Here is an 8,984-nt window from a genome sequence, read left to right as displayed (position 1 = left end):
CCAACAATTTGCTTTACATGGGATATTTCAAAAGAACCGATAACCACGCTGATTCGGTTCTTTAATAGCTAGATGATATATAAGATATTCAATCGAACACGAAGGTTGTGCAGACAGCAGGAAATTTCACCAACACATATTGCAAAAGCGACAATCCAGCAAGTGAACGCATATACAATCCAGTCATCAGCTCACTGGACAAGCTACTTGTTTCATTCACAGTCAAACATCAACTAGGCAAAGAAATATTGTGCAGCCTATATTTATAGATTTCTCTTCATACTATGCAGAACGATGCGGTGTTTTTTATGCATGACGCAAAGCCTCCTATGCCGAACAAGAAGTTGACGTCATTTTGTAAAGCAGGGATTGGTGGATGAAAACATAGGTCGATTCCAACAATTTTTTCAATAGTATGCTATTGAAATACTGAAAAGACGTCGTCATACATGTTTAAGTTAAAAGTTTCCGAATCGATTGGTTGTTAAATTATAATAATCCATCAACAAATGACCGAGTTATTAACGTTCAAAATTATGACACAAAAAGGTTACGCGACAATTTTTGAAACTTTTAATTGACACCCGGCCCCGTATAGTGAAGAGTAAGGCATTTTTAATGCCAAAAAATATATAAAACTGGCCCAATTTGTCGAGAATACCATGGAAATTATGATTATTTTGAGATCTTAGATGGGATACTGATCATTCCCAATCTGAGCATGAACGGAGTATTGTTCAATCGGGTTGTCGTCAAAGCTGTGTTTCATTACAATCACGAAACATTTCCGAGCAACGCCGGGTAAATCAGTTAGTTTCATATAAAAATTTACCAAACTCAAATACTACTATGAAGACTTCTTTCCGATAGGTTTTGGAATGAAGGTGTATCGTTCATTTGTATTCCATCATTTGTAGTTTTAAGCAGATTTCTATTCTGAGGAAGAAATTTATCCCAAAGAGCGTTTACGTTTTGGAAAAGTCACGAGAGCATTCTAGGGTTAAAACGAACCCAACTTTTTCTGCTGCAAAACAAACAGCAATTTCGTATAATGTGGAATATGAATAAAATTGACTCACTTGCCAGAGGTCGCAAAACATTGAACGTCAAATTGAATCCAAACCTACTACGATCGGAATAAAATGAGCGAAGGTTAACGAAGTATGCATAAAAGCGATAAATCAAACACAAATCGTGACACAAAACAAACAACCCAGTCAACCAGAAGAGAAACGTACATGCAGTAATATCACACCCCCCACCCCTTCCTGATGTACATGTCAGAAGGCAGCAGTGTTGTGGGTTGTAAAAATCGAATTGTAAATAAAGCCAAACCGGCTGGAAAAATGCAAAAATTGTTCATTACCGTTTGTAACGAACGAAAAACCGGTGGCGTAAAATTGAAGGAAAAAACGTGATTCCTGACAGTTGTTGTTTGTATTCCGACCGGCCACAAACCTCGGATTGCTGCGTTGTAAAACAGCAGTAACAAAAAAAAAACTCCGTTTCATTTGTGATCAAAATTTCAACGACAAATTTTTTTTATCTGCTGCTCATTTGCGTTTATGCGTCGATGTGAAGCTCGACAAATTGCAGCCTCCATCTGTGGGATGCTGTGTACAGTCAGTCAGGTGAAACAGGACAGCACATTTCCGCCGTCTATGACCGTAGTTATTGTTATTGCAGAGGGCGGAGAGGCGGGTCATTTCCATTCCGAGCGTTTGAAGTGGTTTTCTTTGCCAGAGGAAGGTATGTTGTATTGTCCCCCTCTCCCCACCGTCCTCTCGGTACTGATGATGACCGGTGACACACCGGTGTCATTGTTGCTTTTCTGCTTCCACCGAAGAGGGACCGGAGGAAGTGAATGAAATTCGAATTCCAATACGACGTGGAGGTTTTCAGTTTACGAGCGAGCTGTTTGTTTGTGCAAAGTTTTGCTGACGTCGAAGCGATATTGCAGTGTGATTGGAATTTTAATGCAGATCTGGATCGGAACGGATGGAAAAGGGAAAACTTCCCGAGATCAGTTCAATGTTGGCCGGAGGACGTGAGCCGCTTGTCGGACTCACATTTCGATTATGTTAATGACCAAATCGAATAAAGATTAACGAAAATGAAAATGAAGTTTAAAGAAAATTGTGCATCGCAGACAGAGCTCGAACAGTCCAAGGTTCTTCATACTGTGCAACTGCTCTGCCATTGAGCTACCCTGGAGATGAGGAAATCTAGGTTCTGAGAAGAAACATCAGTGATTCCCAAACTGGTCCTTTCAGCCCACTAGTGGGCATTAGCTTATTTTCAGTTTGTAGTAAACTCAAAATTGTTAACAGGTCGACAATGAGTCGCAAATAATGGGCTTCAATACTTAAAAAATCTCTCTGGGAAAAGCCCCAAGTAAAATGTACAAATTTATATAGACATGTTACGACCAAGAATTGGTCAAATAAGAATGAGAGTAAATAGTTTCAATGTTTCATTAGAAATTCATATCATGTCTATATGCCAAATTGAACTCATACAAAATACGAAAAAAAATTAGGTCCACCTTCAGAATCCAGATGGTCAGAATGATTTTCAGAGTTCGAACCCAAAATCTTGTTCAGAATCCTGAGGTCATATCCAGAATTCAGATTCATGTTCGGAATTCAGACCCAGAATCCTGCTTCCCGGTTCAGAATTTAGGTTCAGATCTAAAATCTCTGTCAGGAATTCAGACCGAGAATCTAGGCCTGGGATCAGAACTTATGTCCAAAACACACGAAAACCTATGTCAGGAGTTCAGGTCTATAACCCAGGTTTAAAACGCAGGCCTAAAATTCGGATTCCGATTTTCGCTCAAGAAGTCAGGGCCATGTTCTGAAACTAGGTCCAGAATTCAGGTGAAGAGTCAAAGCTAAGGATCTATTTTCAGGTTCAAAAACTGTGTCAGGAGCTGATCCGGAATCAGAATTCTGTCCCAGAACCAAAGTCCAAGTCCAGGTTGAAAATTAAATTCCAGAATCCAGAGACAAAATTCAGGTTCAGGTAAAAAATCTCTGTCAATAATTTTGGTCCAGAATCCGAGTCTAATTTTAGAATTCAGATCCAGTCCAGAATCGAAGTCCCGATTTAAGATTCAGAACTCAAATTCTGCACTCAGATCACAAAATCATGTTCAGAGGTTAGGTCAAGTTACTCAATTCAGGTCCAGGATCTGAGTTCCAATTATAGGACGGAATCCGGGTCTTGAATTGAGATCTTGGCTTAGAATACATATACAGAATCCAGGTCCAAATTCAGAATACAAATAAAGAATTCTATATCAGTTTCAGAATACAGAATCAGAATCCAAGGTCAGAATGCAGGTCATACTTCAAAATCTTGGCTCAGAATCCAAGTCCAGACTTATGTTTCCGAATCCAGCTTCAAGTTCAGAATCCCAAATCAGGATCAAGTTCCAGGTTCACGATTCTGGTGCACTCCCAGTATCTCTGTCGATTTTTTTGAGTAAAAATCTTGTTTGAAATCCTCCAGATTTAGACTCGAAACCTTCATCGAGAGTTCAAGCCAAGAAATCAGATTCTGGTCTAGAATCCAAATCCATGCTCAGTATTCAAGTGTGGATTTCTGCCTAAGGCTCAGAATTATGGTTCAAAAACCATGTCCAGATTCAGTATTCAGATCCAGAAACCTTGTCGGATATCCAACTCCTGGGTCCTGATTCAGAATCCTTGTCTGGGTTTAAAATCTCTGTCAATAATTTAGGTTCAGGTTTAGAATTGAGGAATCCTAAAGAACTCAGGTCCAGAATCCAATCTAGGCTCACAGTTCAAGTGCACAATGGGTTCAAAGTTTAGTTTCCGAAATTCTGACAGAAATTCAGAAAACAGAATTCTGGCGCAGAATCCTGGTCCAGAATCTAGGTTAAGGTCTCTGTCAGTTTTAGGAAACTTTATTTTGAGCAACTTTGTTGAAGGAGCCATCTTCCTTTCTCTTTATTTGATCTAGTAACATCAATTTTTAAAGTAAAAGTAGGGTGGATCTTAAAAATCTTTTTTTTTGTGAGCGATTTTACGAGAAAATTATTTTCCAAAGGATTGTCAAGTTAATTATTGCGCATGATTTTGCTCAACTTATGTCGTTTTACCTTGAGAAAACTTAAAACTGTCCCAGGGTAGTTTCATAAAAAAAACACACTTTTTACGAAACTGTGTTGGCTTCGCACTTAGCAACGGGGGTTTGAGAAAACTTGATTTAACAACCAGGTTCGAGACTGACTCGATTTTCAGTTCAACAACGTTAAAACTAGGTTCGAAACTAGCTTCAAACAAACGGTTTGACAGCAGTTAGGGCGGAAAGTGGGCTAGGTTTGGTATTAAGCGAACACGGCATTAGTTTTTCAATATAAGCTACAATTCAAAAGTTATTATTGTTTTTTCATCAAAACTAGTCAACCTTCTATTATCAATATTAAACCGATGCCAGATCGACAAAACATTATTTTGTACGATTCTGTTTTATTTATTTGCTACCGAAAAGACTGGTTCGATCAGGCCCGTGCGCAGGGGGGGTTTTTGGGGGTTTTAACCCCCTCCATGAAGAATTTGAATGGAGTACTTATTATATTAAAGTGCAAATAACTTGACAATTCATACTACGTTTTCAATATTTTTTTTACAGTTTCAATATTGTGGATGACGCAACTTTCTTTTTCAAATTTTGGCGCCTTTCCCACCTTCTGTCAAGTGTTACTGCAGTCATCGATGTTACGCATTTGTATAGTGCGTGCCCGAAGTACCGACTACCACACGGAACGATCGAAATTAGCTCTGCGCCTAATTCGTATTACTGTTTTTGAATTAGTTGATTTTAACAACAAAATTTCCAAAATAACTATAAAATTAGTTAATATTGAGAATTTACTTTGCTGAAAAAACTCTTATTTTTAGAGAATGTGTTTAGTTGGTGAATATCCTGGACACAAACCAGCAATATTTCATTCCAACACGAAATTCTCATTGACAACTAATTTTGTTATTAAAATCAGTAAATTTGTTTCTATTTATCTATCACCGTCATTACTGAAGGACAGCAGTGTCAAAGCAAAACAATCCATTAAAAAGCTGAAAGGGACAGTCTTGTTGAAACTGCTCGCAAATTGTTTAGATGTTTTTCGCATGTGTTACGATATATCCCTATATAAATTTCTAAACCGATATGTAAAAATGACGTAAACTGTTAGTGGAAAGTGCATTTATTCAGAATTTGTGCGCAGTTGACGCGATTGTGGGTAATAATGTTTTTACGCGAAACAGTGAAGTGAGTTTCGAATGTTGCACTCTAATTGTACACGTCAAATGATGTTTTTTGTATGTTCTCATTCCGGGCTACGCCGTCCGGTGTGCTACTTGTAATCGGTTTTTGTTTTCCGAGTGCTCAAAGTTTTCAGTGAGAGAGTCGATTTCGCGAAGTCGAATGAAGAAAACAGCGATTTAGAAGTAAAATTTTTCAAAATGAAGTTTATGTTTCGCTTATGTCTTTTTCTCCAATACAACATCGTATTTATACCTGCAAATATAGAAAAGATAACCGCGACTGAAATTTTTGTCGGTAGTAGTGTGCCATCTAGTGGCTAGTAGTCATTACGGTGTTAACGAGCGCCATATAGCTGCTAATTGCAGAAACCAATTCAACCATTTATGTTGGTTGAAAACAACGTTTTATTTCTCTAATTCAACTAAAAAATTAGTTGAATGGATATGAAGCGTGCCTTAGCTAAGAAATGACAGCACGTTTAATTGGTGAATTCAACTAAAAAAATAGCCATTTCAACAAATATTTTATTATTATTAAGAGAATTAGAATCAAAAAATCTAAATTAGCAAAAGTAAGATTTTTTTAATTGTCTCAAAAAATAACTAACTAAAATCAGAAAATCAACTAATTTTTTCGCCAAAATGCTAATTTCGGTCTTTCCGTGAGTATATATGGAAGATAGTGTTATAGAAGTGCGTGTGCAAGATCTTCCCTCAAGCGTCACCAATTCATATATTCGCAAAACTATGTCCCAATACGGAGAGATTCTCTCTATCGAAAAAGAAAAGTGGTAGAATTATTTCCCCGGTATTCTAAATGGCGTACGTTTATTACGCATACACTTGAAGAGGCCTATACCTTCTTATGTGACATTCGGTCAGGAGACAAGAATCCCGTGCAAATCACTTGTTACCTATGACAATCAGATGGCCACATGTCAATATTGCGAAAAAGCTGTTCACTACCGTAAGTCATGTGATAAACCGGACAAGGAGACAACTATACCAAAGGACAACGGTGCTTCATTCACACCAATCCCAAGCATCCCCTTCAACGAAACCATCCAACGTATCCCCTATAGAACCAAGTACACCAGCTGCAATTAACAGCTTACCATCTAACCAACCAGCAACTGCAAACAATGCACAACAAGGCGCATTTACAACAACTAGCAACGAAATCAACAATGGGAGCTCCTCTCCTCCTAGAAAAAGGGTGACAACGAGATCCAATACAAAAAAAAATTATCTAAAAACTCAGCTAAATCGGCCATGTAAAGCTTATACGCAAATAGGCCTGAATAAAATATCTTTTAAATAAAAAAAAATAAGGTGACTTCTTCAGCAAAGTTGCTGACAATATTTCCTACAACTTTGAAGTAAAGTGCAATAATTTATCAATTCAATTGAGAAAATTAGTTAGTGACAACTGGTCAAAACAGATCATAACTGAAGAATACGCTTTTCCTTTTATTTTCGCTACTGCAAATAACTTGCCAGATCATTAGCTTTCTTGCGAATTCATCGGTAACATTAAACTCGAATTTATCATGTACATCGCTTTAACTAATAGCTCCACAGAAGGTTTGTCCAGGAAGCTGCCGATACCAGAGTTAGCAATAAGCAGGAACGAATCCAATCTTTGGATATTCTAATTTGTGGAAAATGTGCGTAAGGTATTCTGAATAATGATCGATTTACAACAGATTTGCCTGCAAATTGTTTTTTTTTTCATTTATAAACAGATATTATATTAGATTTACTCTTACCGTTATTGCACAAGTTGAACTTTCTGACATTAATTTGGGCTCATTTATGACACCAATTTATTCAGATTGATTCAGGTGGTTCCGGGTTGGTGGTTCAATGCATAGGGCGCTGGTCTTACAAGCCAGTTGTCGTATCCCAAGTAGCAAACATTGTTCTTGTATTGTATTTCTTAACTATTACCGCAACGATTGTGTTATTAGAAAAGCGCACTTTACTTGTAGGTAGTGCAACAAGTTTCTTGTTTGATATGTGTCACAGCAGTAATATTTGTTAAGAGAGAACTGGATATGAAACTGTTCAAATGAACATATTGTACAGTCAGTTAATAAAACCGATCTGGAACATAATCCTTTCAGGTTTTTGATTTGGTTTCAAAAGCGGTACTATGAATGTTTTTCACATTTGTTACAAAAACACATGAAATCACTTGTCTAACATGGCCAACAAAAATAATCGTTCTGTAGCAATTGTGAAACATGCCAATTTTAACAAGTTCTAATTGCTACTTGGGATGTTCGAGCCCCGACCTGGAAGGATTCTTAGTGTCAGTAGGATCCATAGTACTAGCCATGCAATGATTCTGTACACTAAGAATCGGCTGCGAAGTCTGTTGAAACAGAAAGGCCAAATTCCACGAAAGGAATGTAATGCCAGGACTTTGCTTTCAGGTGGTTCAAAAAAGCATGTGTCAGCGCTCATGTCATAAGGAGTGTATCAATAAGTAGTTAGCAACATTCCAACAGTTATTATTCTGAAATGGCTTCATTTTTTGTAGCGTGTTTTGCGGTGACATGTTTATTTACATGTCAATAACAGCTGTGCAATCGATTGGTTTCGGTACGGTTTATCGTTTCAATGATGAGTCGAATTGATCCGGAAACGTAAAAGAAAATTCTGCACACTTGGTGCTCAGAAAGTGGTGTCACGTACAACGAAATTGCAAAACGGGTGAAAGTGCACCATACCAGTGTCAAAAAATATTATCGAGAAGTTCGGTAAGATCCTTTCCATGAAGGATTTGCCTCGATCCGGTAGGAAAACGGGTCCCAGCCAGCCCGACCGGGACTTAAAAGTGGTTGAGTACATCAGGAAAAACACATCGGCGTCGACACGGGATTTGGCCAAGCAGTTCAACACCAGCATCGGAATGATTCAACGGATCAAAGTTCGGAACTCCCTGAAAACGTACAAGGAACAGAAGGTGCCGAAAAAGTCCCTGGTATAGCAAGTTTAGGCCAAAACTAGAGCGCAAAAACTGTATAACCGGATTCCACAGAATAAAGACGGATGCATCCTGATCGACGACGAAACCTTCGCCAAGGAAGACTCTCGAGCGCTGCTCGGACCGAAATATTATACGAAATCGGTGTACCAGGACCTGGACGACGCTGACACCACGATGGCGATGGAAAAGTTGGTGCAGAAGGTGTTGGTCTGGCAAGCAATTTGTACCTGTGGTTTGCGGTCGTCAATTTTCTTCACGAAGGGCACAATTAACGCCAAGGTGTACGAGGAAGAATGTTTGAAGAAGAGTACAGAAAGCATAAGGCTCCTCATCTCTTCTGGCCGGATTTGGCTTCAGCCCACTACGCCAACTCCGTTCTACAGTGGTTGTGAAATGCATAAAAATGTAATTTTTCTACAATATATCGAAAACTGTTGTTAAAATATGTTTTTTTTTCGCTATTTTATTCAATAATCAATGTTGCTAACTACTTTTCGATACACTCCTTATATTTTTAAACATTTCTCAGACCAAAAGTATCAGCAATAATACATTTGAACATTATCATAGGTCACTATCTGAAGTATTTATACGGATAAAAAGGTTATGTCACTTTAACGATTATATCTCCAAAACTTGAAATGTTTATCGTATGATATTTGAAATCGAACCTTAGCCCAATTTGAGTCTCGAAC

The sequence above is a fragment of the Malaya genurostris genome, chromosome 2 (assembly GCF_030247185.1).
Source record: "Malaya genurostris strain Urasoe2022 chromosome 2, Malgen_1.1, whole genome shotgun sequence".
NCBI lineage: Eukaryota > Metazoa > Arthropoda > Insecta > Diptera > Culicidae > Malaya > Malaya genurostris.
This window is presented reverse-complemented; position numbering follows the sequence as displayed.